The following is a 15,857-nucleotide window of genomic DNA, read 5'->3' as shown; positions in this document are numbered from 1 at the left end:
TTGTGCAATATGTTCAGTTCATCCACTAGGAGAAAATTAGCAAAATGTAAAATTCCACACTCTGATGAGGAATTTGTGTTATCTTATGTCTCAAGAGGATATTTGCTGACTCTACAAAATTAAAGTGCTTCTTTATGTTGTCCAACCTTCTCATTTCTCATATCCTATTAATGATCAGATTCTGTTATTCTGCCTTCTGAATACAGTCATATGTCACTTACCAATGGGGGTCTGTTCTGAGAAAAGCATTATTAGCTGATTTTGTCATTGTGCAAATATTATAAGGTGTACCTACAGAAACCTAGATCATGTAGCCTACTACACACCTAGGCTACACGGACTATCCTACTGCTAGTAGGCTACTAACCTGTACAGCATTGTTACTTTACTGAATACTGTAGGCAATTGTAACACAGTGGTAAGTATTTTTATATCTAAACATAACTAAACACAGAAAAGTCACAGTATGACTACAGTACTAGATCTTCTTTTGAGGACTGTCTATTCATGCCTTTAGCCCATTTTTTGATGGGATTGTTTTTTCTTGCTGATTTGTTCGAGTTCCTTGTAGATTCTGGATATTAGTCCTTCGTTGGATGCATAGTTTGAGAAGGATTTTCTCCCACTCTGTGGATTGTCTGTTTACTCTGCTGATTACTTATTTTGTTGTGTAGGAGATTTTTCGTTTAATTAAGTTCCATCTACTTATCTTTGTTTTGGTTGCATTTGCTTTTGGGTTCTTGGTCATGAACTCTTTGCACTGGTCGATATCTAGAAGAGCTTTTGTGATGTTATATTTTAGAACTTTTATGCTTTCAGGTCTTAGATTAAGGTCTTTTGTCCATCTTGAGTTGATTTTTGTATAAGGTGAGAGATGAGGTTCCAGTTTCATTCTCCCACAGTGTCTTGCCAATTATTCCATTTGTTAAATAGAGTGTCCTTTCCCAGCTTTATGTTTTTGATTGCTTTGTTGAAGATCATTTGGTTGTAAGTATTTGGCTTTACTTCTGGGTTCTCTATTCTGTTCCACTGGTTTACATGCTTGTTTTTATGCCAGTACCATGCTATTTTGGTAAGATATACAAATGGCCAACAAACATATGAAAAAATGCTCAACATCACTAATTATCATGAAAATGCAAATCAGAAGGACAATGCAATACCAGCTTACTCCTGCAAGAATGGCCATAATCAAAATATCAAAAAATGATAGATGTCGGTGTGGATGTGGTGAACAGGGGACACTTCTACACTGCTGGTGGTGATGTAAATTAGTACAACCACTATGGAAAACAGTATGGAGATTCCTTAAATAACTAAAAGTAGAACTAAACTACTATTGGATCCAGCAATCCCACTACTGGTATCTACCCAGAGGGAAAGAAGTCATTAGATGAAAAAGACACTTGCACACACATATTTATAGCAACACAATTCACAATTGCAAAAACATGGAACCAGCCCAAAAGCTCATCAATTGACTATACACACACACACACACACACACACACACACACACATATATATATATATATATATGCATAATGGAATGCTACTCAGTCATAGAAATGAATGAAATAATGGCATTCACAGCAACCTGGATGGAACTGAAGACCACTATTTTAAGTGAAGTAACACAGAGATGGAAAACCAAACATTATATGCTCTCACATATAAATGGAAGCTAAGTTATGAGGATGCAAAGATATAAGAATGACATAATGGAATCTAGGGACTTAGGGGTAAGGGTTGGGGGCTGAGGGATAAAAGAATACACATGGATGCAGTGTACACTGGTTGGGTGATGGGTGCACCAAAATCTCAGTAATCACCACTAAAGAACTTTTCCATGTGGCTGAACACCACCATTCCCCAAAAACCTGTTGATATGGTTTGGCTGTGTCCTCACCCAAATCTCAACTTGAATTGTATCTCCCAGAATTCTCACGTGTTGTGGAAGGGACCCAGCGGGAGGTAATTGAAACATGGGGTTGGGTCTTTCCCATGCTATTCTTGTGATGGTGAGTAAGTCTCACGAGATCTGATGGGTTTATCAAAGGTTTACACTTTTGCTTCTCCTCATTTTCTCTTGCCACTATGATGTAAGAAGTGCCTTTCACCTGTTGCCATGGTTCTGAGGCCTTCCCAGCCATGTGGAACTGTAAGTCCAATTAAAACTCTTTTCCTTCCCAGTCTGGTGTGTCTTTATCAGCAGTGTGAAAATGGACTAATACAGTAAACTGATACCAGTAGAGTGGGGCATTGCCGAAAAGATACCTGAACATGTGGAAGCAATTTTGTAACTGGGTAAGAGGCAGAGGTTGGAACAGTTTGGAGGGCTCAGATGACAGAAAAATGTGGGAAAGTTTGGAACCTCCTAGAAACTTGTTAAATGGCTTTAACAAGAATGCTGATAGTGATACGAACAATAAGGTCCAGGCTGAAGTGGCCTCAGATGGAGATGAGAAACTTGTTGGGAACTGGAGAAAAGGTGACTCTTAGTTATGTTTTAGCAAAGAGACTGACAGCATTTCCCCCTGCCCTAGATATTTGTGGAAGTTTGACCTTGAGAAAGATGAATTAGGGTATGTGGCAGAAGAAATTTCTAAGCAGCAAAGCATTCAAAAGATGACTTGAGTGCTCTTAAAAGCATTCCATTTTAAAAGGGAAACAAAGCACAAAAGTTCAGAAAATTTGCACTCTGATGGTGCAGTAGGAAAGCTCACATCTGTAATCCCAGCACTTTGGGAGGCTGAGGCAGGTGGATCACGAGGTCAGGAAATTGAGACCATCCTGGCCAACATGGTGAAACCCCATCTCTACTAAAAATACAAAAATTAGCTGGGCACGGTGGCGCGTGCTTGTAATCCCAGCTACTTGGGAGGCTGAGGCAGGGGAATCACTTGAACCCAGGAGGAGGAGGTTGCAATGAACCAAGATTGTGCCACTGCACTCCAGTCTGGCAACAGAGTGAGACTTTCTCAAAAAATAAACAAAAAACAAAAAAGCATTTTTTGAGGAGAAATTCACGCCAGCTGTGGAAATTTGCATAAGTAGCAAGAAGCCTAGTATTAATCCCCAAGACCATGGGGAAAATATCTTCAGGGCATGTCAGAGACCTTCGTAGAAGTCCCTCCCATCACAGGCCCGGAGGCCCAGTAGGAAAATGTGGTTTTGTGGGCTGGGCCTAGGGTCCCCGTGCTGTGTGCATCCTAGGGAACTGGTGCCCTGTGTTGCAGCCACTCCAGCCATGGCTGAAAGGGGCCAGTGTAGAGCCCTGGCTATAGCCTCAGAGGGTGGAAGCCCAAAGCCTTTGCAGCTTCTGTGTGGTATTGAGCGTGTGGCTGCATAGAAGTCAAGAATTGATGCTTGGGAACCTCCACCTAGATTTCAGAAGATGTATGGGAATGCCTGGATGCCCAGGGAAAAGTTTGCTGCAGGGGTGAGGCTCTCACAGAGAACCTCTGCTATGGCCATGTGGAAGGGGGAATCAGAGCCCCCACACACAAGTCCCTACTGGGGCACTGCCTAGTGGAGCTGTGAAAAGGCCACTGTCTTTCAGACCCCAGAATGGTAGATCCACTGACAGCTTGCACCATGCCCCTGGAAAAGCCACAGACACTCAATACCAGCCCATGAAAGCAGCCAGGAGGAAGGGTGTACCCTGCAAAGCCACGGGGCAGAGGTGCCCAAGACCATGGGAACCCACCTCTTGCATCATTGTGACCTGGATGTAAGACCTGGAGTCAAAGGAGATCATTTTGGAGCTTTAAAATTTGACTTCCCTGCTGGATTTTGGACTTGCATAGGCCCTGTAACGCTTTTGTTCTGACCAATTTCTTCCATTTGAAACAGTTGTATTTACCCAATACCTGTACCCCCACTGTATCTAGGAAGTAACTAGCTTGTTTTTAATTTTACAGGCTCATAAGTGGAAGGGACTTGCCTTGTCTCAAATAAGACTTTGGACTGTGGACTTTTGGGTTAATGCTGAAATGAGTTAAGACTTTTGGGGACTGTTGAGGAGGCATAATTGGTTTTGAAATGTGAGGACATGAGATTTGGAGAGGCCAGAGATATGGTTTGTCTTTGCCCCCACCCAAATCTCAACCTGAATTGTATCTCCCAGAATTCCCATGTGGTGTGGGAGGGACCCAGGGGTAATTACATCATGGCTGCAGGTCTTTCCCATGCTATTCTCATGATAGTGAATAAGTCTCACAATATCTTATGGATTTATCAGGGTTTTCTGCTTTTGCTTCTCCTAATTTTCTCTTGTCACGCCACGTAAGAAGTGCCTTTCACCTCCCGCCATGATTCTGAGGCCTCCCCAGTCATGTGGAATTGTAAGTCCAATTAAACTTCTTCTTCTTCCCAGTCTGGGGTATGTCTTTATCAGCAGCATGAAAATGAACTAATATACCCATTGAAATAATAATAATCATTTAAAAAATATGGCATTATAATCCTTTGAATCCACCATTGTATTTGCCATCCATCCTTGATCAAAATATTATGTGACACATAAATGTATTTATTCAATCTCCTCATTGCTCACGTCCTCATTGTTACTGCTTAGTTCAGCCATTTGTTTTCTAGATTTCTGCATTGCACTGGACATCATACAAATCTCCGGAGATTGAAACAACTAGATAAAGCAATTGTTCTCAGCACTAAAGAAGAACAGAACAGAATTCATATTTTAGAGTTTCTACCTGGCCTAAGACCCTTTTGCCTTAGGACTGATTTCTCAGGCCTGGAGGGGTGACTATGTAGCACCATTTCTAGTGTACGTAACCCTGCTACTCTGGGCAAGGAAGAAGGGCTCAGGCTGGAGTCCTAACCTCATTTGGAAACAAACTCTTGGTCTCAGGAATTCGGATTTGGGACAAAGTGATTTTATTTAATGTCTTTCAGAATATGGGCCAGGACAACTATTTTTCATCTTGCATAAACACAGCAAATCAAATAAATAAAATAAATGCATGGAAAATACAATCATAAGGTACGAGCAGCAAAGAAAAGCAAGCCTATGGGCCTAGGGGTGGAGATGCATGGGTAGATGGGATCCCAGCCCTGGTCTCAGTCCATTTTCTTCTTGTTTATGCAAGTTTGAGAGTGTGTCTCTTTTTTGATACTTAGAACTTATAGGCCCTTAACCAAGGAAATAGCAATCTTTTGGAGAAGAAAATACCGACGTTGAAGTGAAATCAAACATATAAACTAATAAATTACAGTATATGTGATAACTGCCACAAGAGAAATATATATAAGGTATGAAAAAGATGATCTTACACATAAAAGCATGGCATATGAGGGCTGGGTGTGGTGGCTCACGCCTGTAATCCCAGCATTTTGAGAGGCTGAGGCGGGCAGATCACAAGGTCAAGAGATCAAGACCATCCTGGCCAACATGGTGAAACCCTGTTTCCACTAAAAATACAAAAATTAACTGGATATGGTGGCGGGTGCCTGTAATCCTAGCTACTCGTGAGGCTGAGGCAGGAGAATCACTTGAACCCGGGAGGCAGAGGTTGCAGTGAGATCACACCACTGTGCTCCAGCCTGGAGACAGAGCGAGACTCCGTCTTAAAAAAAAAAAAAGATGGCATATGAAAAGATAATTTAAACATAAAAATTAGCACTGCATCACTTAACATATAACAATTATTATAAGAATAGTGGTTTTAGCTGAAGAGAAAATTACACTTAAATGCATTGCATTGCAAAACTCTAGAAATGTTATCTCAGGGGTTACTTGTGTGGATGAGACATCACATAAAAGTTGATGTTTTGTGGTTGAATTGCTTGAGTACCATGAAATTCTAAGCCTAGTGAAACTGCACAGTACGTAAGTTTACCTATTAACCTGGCACACAGTTTGAAAATATTTTCTTTCTTCCCTGCATGTTTGATCCTTTGATTTCATCATATAGAGGTTCTTAGAAGCTCTATCCTCCTTTGAGGCCCAGTGTAAGCCTGTATCCTAATTTTATCACTCTTTCCTTTATCTATTCATTTTTTCCCTTGTATCCATACCACAATGTAATCAGTTTAAAGCTTGAAATGTTTTGCATATTTTTATCTCCCTAAGAAATAATATCTGTTTTGGCATGCAATAAGTGCTCAATAAATGTTTGTTGGATGAATGTATGCATATTGAATAAATACTATGCAGCAAGGGTTAGTAAAATATGACTCACAGGCCAAATTCGACCCACCATTTGTTTTTATAAATAAAGTTTTATTGTTACATTGCTATGGCCTTTGATTTGTATATTGTCTATGCTTTCTTTAGTGCTAAAATAACTATTGAGTAACTGTAACAGAAACCATTTGGACTTTCAAGCCCCAAATATTTCCTCTCAGTCCCTTTAGAGAAAGAGTGTACTGAACTCTGTGCCAAGTTATTGTCTTAATATGCAAATTTCAATTATGTTTTGTGGTTGAAAGAATTCCTAGGTTCATATGCAGTGTATACACTAAGATAATAATAACGTTATCACATCAACAGCTTAATAAATTGTGTAAAGTTCTTATTTATTAGAGTGAACTATTAATAGGTAACAAAGACAAAATTTGATTCATGAAATAATTAAAACAAAACTCAATAGGGAATCTTACTATTATTTTATAGCTGTATTCTTGATAAAATCTTTAATGAATATAATAATAATAATTAATATATTTATGTTACTGATTGACATAGTATCTCACATATACTTTGCCAAAAAATTTGATGGATGTAAATTTTCAGCATAATAAATAATATTCAAATTTTAAACACATGATTATTAAGTTATCAACAGAGTTTAATGTAAATCAATACCCTTTATCTCTAGATCTTTACCACCCTTTACCAGAAAAATCTGAAATGACTGGGAAACTCCCTCTCATATTTGTCTGCTCAAAAACTGTTCATATGTTATGGTAAGAATGCAGGACTACTATTTTTAGCTAGCACTCAATGTTAGCATGGGGAGTGCTGTCTCTTGGGGTCTTATTAGTAAAGGCAAGAACACCTGCAAAGAAGTTCAAAGTGAAAAAATTAAAAAAATTTTACTGTCACTCTTTGGATGTCTGGACTTCATAGAAAATAAAAGCAATACAAATATAAATTATTATTACAATATTCAGTAGAAGCACTCTGGAACCTGAAATATTTCTGGTTCCTTTTTGAATATGTGCATATTTTAAAAAATTATTACCATTGCATCATTCTTAAATAGTCTAAGGCAAAGAATTTCAAGCTATTCCCTCTGGAGCCAGAGGGTGCCTCTGGGCAGCCTTGGGGTCTAATATAATACTAATGAGAAGCGTGTATGACAAGGTCTCCAGTCACTTCTCAGGTTTCAGCCACTGTTCTGCGTTTGGGTCTAGGTATTAAGATTCTGTAATGAGGTTTTGTTTGGAAAAATAGTTTATGTGCTAAAAAAGATTGTCATTTAATATTACAGGATTTGTTCATTGTTCATCCCTAAGTGCTGTGTGACATTTATGTTTGTGATAAGCTAGGTGGCTATATAGCCAACAATTCAGGCAAAGGCCAACCTCATCCCTTGTTCCCACAAATCCTTCGCCTTGTTCCTACAAGGGATCAGGTGGCATTTGCCTGAATTGGTGGCTCTATACATATACTCACACACACATATATTTATATATATATGTGTAAGTGTATATATATAGGTGTATATGTATTCTTGATTTGACATCTTTCAAGTTATTATCTAAATGTAAATATTGAAATTATGTCTTTTGTTGGTTTGTTTGTTTGAGACTGTCTCCCTCTGTCGCCAGGCTGGAGTGCAGTGGCGCAATCTCGGCTCACTGCAACCTCTGCCTCCTGGGTTCAAGTAATTCTACTGCCTCAGCCTCCCGAGTAGCTGGGACTACAGGCATGTGCCACCACACCAACTAATTTTTGTATTTTTAATAGAGATGGGGCTTCACCATGTTGACCAGGCTGGTCTCTATCTCTTGACCTGTTGATCTGCCCACCTCGGCCTCCCAAAGTGTTGGGATTACAGGTGTGAGCCACTGCGCCAGCCCCAAATTATGCTTTATAGTTGAAAGTAGATTCCAGTTCATATGCACTCTATTAACTAGGTTGATAGATTGAGCTGCTGTTATTGCCTCCCACCCCAATTTAGTACACTAAATGAGACACACACACACACGTGTGCACACACATTCCTAAACAATGTGTGAATACACACATTGGGGAATACGAGGGAAGAAGCCTCAGGAACCAGAAATTTTGAGTTATCTCTGGATAATTTAGGTCAAAAGAGATGTACTCAAGAAATAAAATTCTACTCTGGTTTTTCACAGAAAGTATTGCTGGGTATATATGTACCAGAAGTTAAGAGCCAGGGAGAGTAAAGGCAGGAGGCAGGCAGACATCCAGCAAAACACAAGTGACCAACTGAGGTGCAATAAAAGGAACAAACAAATGGTCACGCTCTCCACGCATTCTCTACCCTACCCCTTGGGCCAAGCTATACTAGGACTTTCCACTGCCAGGCAGTACCAGGAGCAGCAGCGAGTGCCTGAGCTTGAGTCAGAGAGATGGGTAACGCCTGCTAACACCCAGGAGAAAGGGATCAGAGGTCTAGCAACCCAAATATCCAGCAAACAGTTAAAGTAAATGCTTTTGGATATTTTCTCATTCTCACTAAAAATAGGATGAAATACAAGCATCAGAAATAACAAAACACATTACTTTCTAGGAAGAATTACTCCATAATCAGGAATTACCAAATACTGCTCAGATGCCATGTCTTAAAAGACATTTCAGTAAACAGGGAGAAAGCACTACATCCTGGGAAACAGCAGAGTAAACAGGGTAGGACTTCAGAATAGGTATTAGCTCCATGAAAAAGAGTTACCAAGATTGTATACAAATTAAACTTTGACATTTCAGCTCAGTACATGTGGACAAAATGTACCAAGTGGACAGAATGAAAAATAAGTTAGCATTAGGAAGGCAGCGTGGAGAACTTGTACTGAACACAAAACAAGGGAATATAAATGTAAAAAGCAAAAATAAAACTTTAAAATTTGGAGGTTAGATCCCAAAATGTAAAAAGATTTATATTAGGTATTACGTATTCCAGAAGTTGTGAGTAAATACACTCAAGAAACCTAAAAAAAAAAAAAAAAAAAAAAAAAAAAAATCATAAATCTATCTACCTAGCACTCATCAAATATTTTTTTAATCTATGTACCCCAAATACATTGTAACTGTATTTCAAGACATTAAGGATGAAGAGATAATTCTAATTCTAAGAGTGTCTATGAACAAAAAACAGATTCAAGGAAATGATGGAAAAATATCATTAAATGCTGATGGAAAATGCATGTAAGTCAGTTATATACTAAGTAAAATTTGATTACAAATATGAGCATCAACTAAAGGCACTTTGACCTCAAATTAAACTTCATACTTCACTTAGAAATTAACTCAAAAGACAACACTGACTTAAAAGTAAAACAACAAATTCTAAAGATTTTGAAAAAAGTAAATAATTTTGGGACTTAGGGCTAGGTAAATAGTTCTTAGACTTGACACAAAAGCAAGATGCATAAAATGAAAAGTTGATCACTTGTACTTCATCAAAACTAAATTATTTTGCTCTGTGAAAGTCCCTGTGAGGAGGAGAAAGATAATTTCCAGACTGAGAGAAAATATTTGCAAGACATATGACCAACAAAGGACTTGCCTCTAGAATATGTTGAAAAAAAAATCATCTCAAAACTCAGTATTAAAAATTATAGAATCCAGTGAGAAAATGGGCAAATAAACATAAGACATTTATTTAAAGAGGATATTCAGATAGCAAATAAGCACATGAAAAAACTATCCAACATTAATCATTGCAGAAATGCAAATTTAAAACACAGTGTTTTATTATTGCACATCCATCAGAATGACAAAAAGTAAAGTAGTGACAATACCAAATTCCGGTGAGGGTCTAGAAAAACTGGATCACATATTGTAATGGGAATTTAAAGTGGTACAGTCACTCTGGAAAACAATCTGAAAGTTTCTTATAAAACTAAACATAGAAATGCCGTATAACCCAGGAATTGAACTCTTGAACCTGTACCCCAGATAAATGAAAATCAGGTCTACCCAAAAACCTGTATACAAATGTTCATGGGAGTTTTATTTATAATATCCCAAAGCATGAAATAATCTAGGTGGCCTTCAATGGGTGAAAGGTTAATGACATTAAGGATAAAGAGACAATTCATACATGTATGGTGGTACATCTGTACTATGAAATATTACTCAGCAATAAATAGGAACAGATTATTATACTTGCAACATCATTGTGGTGATGGATATGTTCTATATCTTGACTGTTTCAATGTCAATATTTTGGTTTTGACATCGTATTATAGTTTTGAAAGACATTGTCATTTGGCAAAATGTACATGGACTCTTTGTATGTTATTTCTTATGATTGTGTTTGAGTCCCAAATTATCTCGAAAAAAGCATAATTAAAACAATTAAAGTAATGATTTTTCAAACATGCAGAAAATTTTCCACCAATAGAAACTCTATTACAATAATTATAAATTACAATAAAATATAGAAGTCATATAATAAACTGTGACCCAGCCAAAAGAAAAAGAATCTAGGAAAAAGCACTGAAATAAATAGAATGCCAAAACCGTAAGACATAGAGTAAATTTTACTACCTTCTGAAACTTATTTTTCAAAGCTAGCAAATCAAGAAAAAGACAACATTAGGAAAAAAGAAAATATAATAATGAGCATAGGTCAATCATATTTATTGATACATACGTAGAAATCAAAATTAAAATATTAACAAAATAAAATCAAGCATTATACTTGAATAATATACCAAAATTCAAGCATTCCAGGTATGAAAGAAAAAACTGCATTAGAAAATTTGATTTAATTCATATGGTCGCATATACATGAAGCAAATCACATGACAAATGTATTTCACCCAAAAGTAAGCACATATTTACAATAAAGTTAATCCTGGCAAGCAAGAACTCAAAGTGAACTAAAAAGACTTGATAATATTCAGCTTCCAGAAATCAAGAATAATGATTATATTTCACAGTAAAATTACAGTTCCCATGTCTGATTCTTAGTTTTAATGTTTCTAGCTTTTCTAGCTTGAATCATTGTTGTGCCAAATTATGGTAAAAGTTCTATTTGAATTGCAATAAAATACATAAAGGTGAGAAAGGAAGAGATTTCAATTATTATTTACGGATTATAGAATCTTCTAGCTGTTAAAACAAAATGAATGAAATGACAATTAGAAATAATAGAATATTGAAAAATTTCCCTGACAAAAGCTGAACTAAAAACAAAACAAAAAAAAAAAAACTGTTTTTAGATCCATCAAAGAAGTGAGGTCACAGGGTAAACCACTGTCCATTATATTGGAGACAAAAGCAAATACTGAGAATCACAACTTGTTGGAGCGGAAACCACCTCAGAAACAAGTTCTGGGGCATGAAAACCTGAATGGCAACGGAGAAGTTGCTGGAGCCTCAGTGTGGACAAGTCTGGGAGTCAGAAACTCCAGGGGACCCAGTCCTCAGTGGGTGGGGAGAGAGGACCCAATGTTTGGTGAGTTTTACCTCCAGAAGCCTGCTAGGGCCTCACAAATATGGCAGAAAAATCCCCTCCTTTTTTCAGTAAGAGAAGGGAAAGAGAATATTTTGGAATGTACCAATACACTCTGTTCTTCTTGAAAAGGCCTGCCTAGGAGAACATATTTTATAAGAGACTAATCTGCTGAAATTATATCAGAGCCTAATCTCTCTAGGGGAAGGAAAATATCCAACTCCAGACCCTCTAGCCATTCTGTCCCATTCTTCCCTAAGTGGGGCAACTGAGAAGCACTGGTGATATTGACAGTCTATGGTCACTGTCTTGCCAAAAGTCTGATACCTAATCACAGACTATACAATACTTTTCCTCCCCTGACACATTACCACCATATTACTAAAGGCCTATTTGTCACAGTTTCCTTTACCTAACACATCATCTGTACTTTCCAAGAAAGATTTACAAGAAATACTAAGTGGCAAAACACACAGTTTGAAAATACTGAACAAGCATTAGAACCAGAGTCAGATATGGTAGGAATGTTGGAGTTATGAGAGCGTGACTTTTAAAAGACTACAATTAATATACTTTAATGAAAAATGTAGACAGCATGCACGAACATATGGATATTATAAACAGAGAGAGGGAAATCCCAAGAAAGAATAAAAAAAAAATGCTAGAGGTCAAACACAAGCACACTAACACAAATGAAGGTCTTTCATGGGCTAGTTTTGAGACTGGATATGGCTCAGGAAAGAACCCCTCAGTTTCAGGATATGACAGTGGAAACTTCCAAAACGCAAAAAGCAGAGAGAAACATTACTGAAAAAAACAGAACAGAATATTCAAGAACTGTGTGAGAGCTACAAAATATGTAACAAACTTGTAATAGGAATATAGGAAAAGAAGAGAGAGAAATGAACAGAGGAAATATTTGAAACCGATATGACTCAGAATGTCTCCCAAATTAATGTTAGAAGTCAATCCACAGATTCAGAAAGGTCAGAGAACACCAAGCAGAATAGGTGCCAAAAACATATACATACACCTAGACATATCACATTCAAACTATACAAAGTCAAAGAACAAATCCTTAAAGAAGTCAGAGCGGGAAAATGCCTTGCTTATAGAGGAGCAAAGATAAGAATGATCTCCAGGAAGAGAGGGGAGTGAAATACTCAGTGTTGAGGAGGGAAAAGACCCAAAACACTAACCAAGAATTCTGTACCTTCTCAAATTACACTTCACAAATGAAGGAATAACAAACACCTTCTCAGACAAACAAACAATTGTTGCCAGGAGACCTGCCTTGCAGAAAATGTTGAAAGAAATTATTAAGAGAGAAAGAAAATGATATAGGTCGAAAGCTTGGATCTACAGAAAGAAAGGAAGCACATTAGAGAATGAATAACTGGAGTTAAAATATAACCTTTCTTTTTCTTTTTCTTTATTCATTGAACAGTTAATTCAAAATAACAATGTATCTGTATTATGTATGTTTATGTATATGTTGACATCTACTTATGTATGTCATGCACGTCTGTGTGAAGAGACCACCAAACAGACTTTGTGTGAGCAACATGGCTGTTTATTTCACCTGGGTGCAGGCGGGCTGAGTCCGAAAAGAGAGTCAGCAAAGGGAGATAAGGGTGGGGCCGTTTTATAGGATTTGGGTAGGTAAAGGAAAATTACAGTCAAAGGGGGGTTGTTCTCTGGCAGGCAGGAGTGGGGGTCACAAGGTGCTCAGTGGGGGAGCTTTTTGAGCCAGGATGAGCCAGGAAAAGGAATTTCACAAGATAATATCATCGCTTAAGGCAAGGACCGGCCATTTTCACTTCTTCTGTGGTAGAATGTCATGGGTTAAGGCGAGGCAGGGCATTTGCACTTCTTTTGTGATTCTTCAGTTGCTTCAGGCCATCTGGGCATATAAGTGCAAGTCACAGGGGATGTGATGGCTTGGCTTGGGTTCAGAGGCCTGACAATGTATGAATGAAATGAGAGACAGCAACGATATAAGGCAGATGAGGAGGAATTAGGAATGTTTTGCTGATATTTGGTATTTGTACTTCCTGTGAAGCTGTATAATTTTATTTGACGCTGAACTTGAATTAGTTCTAAATGTATGTTGCAAACTCCAGGACTATTACTAAAAAGGAGGAAAATAGATATGCAAGGCTACATAAAATTAAATCGTCTAAAATGTCAATTAAAGCCATAGAAGATAGAAAAAGAGTAGAAGACAAAAAGAAGAACAAAGAACACGCTCAACAAATGGAAAACCATAATGAATATAGTAGCACTAATCCAACTGTATCAAACATAAATGCTACAAATCTTAGTTTTTATATCATCGATAGTGTTTTTTATTCTAAAATTAAGTGTCTAACATTCAATAAGACATCCCAAGCATTTGCAATATAGAGATCTAAATATGAATAGTTGGATCCTCATTTGAATAGATTATAAAAATGCTATGAGATAGTCAGAAACATTTGAACACTGAACAGATAGTTGATCACATTAAGACAATACTTTAAAATTTTATTGTAAAATTGGTATTTTGTTTATGTTTAAAAATCCTTATAGTGATGCATACTGAAATATTTATGAATGAAATTATTTAAGCCTGGTATTTCAAAATTAGTTTCTTGGAAAGAGGAGAAGTAGGTGGAGAAATACATGAAAAGATATTCATGAATCAAATAATTATTGCAGATGGGTGGTGGTTATATTGGGATTCGTTACTGTTACTAGTACTTCTACTTTTTAATATGTTTGAAATTCTACTTAATAAAAATTTTTAAAATGTTTTTTGCAATATGTTTAAAAACCTACTTAATAAAAAGTGTTTTTAAAAGTTTTCAATGACTAAAACAATTGAGTAATTGTAATTAGGTTTTTGCCAATATATCATAAAATGACTGTAGATGAAATCCAGCAGATGATACTGCTAAGAATTTTTTTTCTGTAACAATAATGTTAAATATCTGAATTGTAATGACTGTTTATGAGGCCTTATTTATGTGCTGAAGTCCTAACCCCTAGTACCTCAGAATGTGACTGTATTTGGGGAGTTTTTAAATAGTTGGTAAGGTTAAGCTGAAGAGTTTAGGGTGGGTCCTAATCCAATCTGACTGGTGTCCTTATAAGAAGCGTAAATTTAGAAAACAAATTAGAGAGACATCAGGGGTGTACACACAGAAGAGAGACCAAGAAAGGACACAGAAATAAAGTGGCCTTCTGTAAGCCAAGGAGATAGGCCCCAGATGAAATCAAACCTGTCAGAGCTTTAATCTAGAATGTCTAACCTCCAGATCCTGAACAAATACATTTTTGTTAGTTAAGCTATCCAGTTAATGGTATTTTGTTGTGACAGCCCTAGAAAACTAATATTATTACTAAGATTTTAAAAACTTAAATGGTAGTAATTTTCAAATAAAATTCATTTTCATTAAAAAGATCCAGAAATCATCATTAACGATAACACCTACAAAAAATACAGCCAAATGAATTATATCCAAATTTAAAATTTCTGTGTCATGAAAAAAACCTTAAACAAATGTAGGAACAAATTACTGGATTTTGCACTATATTTAAATAGCAAAGAGTTAGCATTCTAACTGCAAAAGAGATGCTTAAAGTCACCTACATTGCAAACAATAGTATTGAAATTAATTATGGTATAATCATAGAGGAAATATTATGGAAACATTCAAAATCACACATATGTATTATATATAATATTACATATCTATCATTTTTCTAACTTTGCCTATTTTATTATTTTTCTGGTCAGAATGAAGTTCTTTTGTTATGTTTTTGTTGTTTTTTGTGTTTAACGATAACAGAAGTCAATTTTAATGTGTGCTTTATAAGCTGTTTACACTAAGGAGAAAACACAACAACTTGGACAGGTCAAATATTAACTAATCCATTTGATTATTTTTACTATCCAAGATTGAGGATTTTCTTTTTCCTTTCACTAACATTGCTAAATGTATATTTACAGACTTAAATGTAAAACTCAAAACTATAAAAACCCTAGAAGAAATTCCAGGCAATACCATTCAGGACATAGGCAAGGGCAAAGATTTCATGAAGAAAATGCCAAAAGCAATAACAACTAAAGCAAAAAGTGACAAATGGGATCTAATTAAACTAAAGAACTTCTGCACAGCAAAAGAAACTATCATCAGAGTGAACAGACAACCTACAGAATGGGAGAAAATCTTTGCACTCTATCCATCTGACAAA

The sequence above is a fragment of the Colobus angolensis genome, unplaced genomic scaffold (genome assembly GCF_000951035.1).
Source record: "Colobus angolensis palliatus isolate OR3802 unplaced genomic scaffold, Cang.pa_1.0 Scaffold40, whole genome shotgun sequence".
Taxonomy (NCBI): Eukaryota; Metazoa; Chordata; class Mammalia; order Primates; family Cercopithecidae; genus Colobus; species Colobus angolensis.
The sequence above is the reverse complement of the archived record's forward strand: the minus strand, read 5'-3'. Positions refer to the sequence as shown.